This window comes from Mustela putorius, unplaced genomic scaffold, assembly GCF_011764305.1.
Source record: "Mustela putorius furo isolate JIRA1106 unplaced genomic scaffold, ASM1176430v1.1 tig00000738_pilon_pilon_pilon, whole genome shotgun sequence".
Classification (NCBI taxonomy): Eukaryota; Metazoa; Chordata; class Mammalia; order Carnivora; family Mustelidae; genus Mustela; species Mustela putorius.
Window position 1 is genome coordinate 3703721 of NW_025421463.1, and position 2068 is coordinate 3705788.

The following is a 2068-nucleotide window of genomic DNA, read 5'->3' on the forward strand; positions in this document are numbered from 1 at the left end:
AGCTCCTGGAGCCGTGCTGGCCAATAGAACATTCTACGATAATGGAAATGTTCTATATCTGTGCCATCCAGTGTGACAGCCACTAGCCACAGGGGAACTTATTTTCTCTGGGTCCGATGCCCTGGCTAGCATCAGCTGAATGAATGAATGAACGGATGAGTGAATGAATGAAATGAAGGAGTGATTGGTGACCGTGTGGACTCCGACCTTCCCCTCTTCATCCATTCTCTCCCTTTTCAACCTCTAAGTTTTCACACTTGGCTGTGCTCTGGTTACTGGGGCAACACCTACTGGAAGCCCCCTGGGTGGGGGAGGGGAGGGGTCTGGAGTTCCTCCCCCTCCCTTCTTGTTCTGGAGACCAGCCCAGTTTGAGGAAGAATATAGGTGGCTGGGGGAGGGGACAGCACAGTTCTGCCAGGATAGATTGGGTAGGGGGAGCCCTTACTGGTCACCCCCACTGGATTACATCATTTTTGAGATGAGGAAGCCCTAAGTAGGAGTCAGGAGTCCTGGATTCTCTCCCCCACTTTGGCACACGAGTCATTACACAGCTCCTATCAGATCGCTTGGGCTTCCGGCCCTCGGTTTTCTTTGCAAATACATCCCAGGTGCCTTCACGTGGGCTCTTCCAGCTTAAAGACCTAGCATTCCTCCACCTGGCTCCCTGCCAGGATCTTAGGGACTTGAGAGTCAGGCCTGAGTCTGGCTCAAGTCTGTATCTCCCAGGCCCATCTGCCCGGCTCTGTCCTCCAAGATTGGGGGGGTGCACCTGGAGGGCACTGCCTGCCCAGTAATTACAGCCTGGGTTCAGCTGCCCTCTAGTGGTCGGCCGTGGCAATGACCTCATGTCTCCGCCGCTGTTCTTTCTCCGCAAAGGAATGATCCTCAAGGCCCTGGAAGTAGCCTCAGAGGACAAACATTGACCCAAGCAAAACATCATTGTGGTGGCCTCCCAGACAAGCGATGCGGGCTCTAGAATCCCCGTCTTGGATTTGCTCCCGCTGTGTGATTTTTGAACAGGTCACCAGTCTCCGAGCTCCAGTTTCTTCACCTGTAAAAATGGGAATGCTATTGGTCAGGATGGGTTAAATTATACTGCAATAACAAACAGTTCCAAAACCCGAGGGAGGGCCTTGTAACAACAAAGGTTTCCTTCTCATTCGTTTCTCATGTCCACTGTGGTTTGGATCCACAGAGGCTCTGCTCTGTGTCATCTTCCTGGAACCCAGGCTGATGGAGCAGCCACCTTCTGGAGCCTTGCTGGTCATTGTGACAGACAGACAGAGGGGTGAAGTGTGCACTAGCAATGGAATGCTTTGTCTTAGACTCTCTCCTCCTCCTCTTCCTCCTCCCCCTCCTCCTCCTTCTCAGTAGGCTCCACACTGGGCCCCACACTGGGTCCAGCTCCACGCCCAGACTCAAGACCCTGAGATCAAGACCTGAGCTGAGATCAAGAGTCAGACGCTTAACTGCCTGAGCCACCCACACACCCCTGGCCTGGACTCACTTCTGATCCCAGAATTAGTCACATGGTCCCACCCACCACAAGGAGGTAGGGAAGTTAACCCTACTGTGTGTGAGAGCAGAAGAGCCAGAAATAGTTGATGAACAGGACCGATGACCCACTTGCACAGTTGTAGGTATATAGTGAGAAGTGCAGTGAATTCAATTCAGGTTAGCCACTGAAACTGTAGCCTCGTCATTCTGTTTTTTTTTTTTCTTTGCCCTCATGATTTCCTGTGACTTCCGCATCAGCTCCACCTGCTTCCAGCTGCGGATACAGAGGGACGCAGACTTGGACTTGAGGAAACTCACACAATAAACCCGTGGCTTGCCATCCAGGTCTCCAAATTATGAGCCCTTCCTACTGTTGGGGGCAGAGGAGGGGCTTTGCCCCTCTGTAACAGTGTTGATTGACAGCGTGATTATCTGTTGAGGGAGCCCAAAGCCTCTGCCTTCCTCCTGAAGCTAGTCTCTGGCTTTTCCAAGCCCTTCCTGCCCGACCCAAGTGGAGAGCCGAGGGGGCGGAACAATGAGAAGCCAGTGCCGCACTCCCCAACCCGGGGCC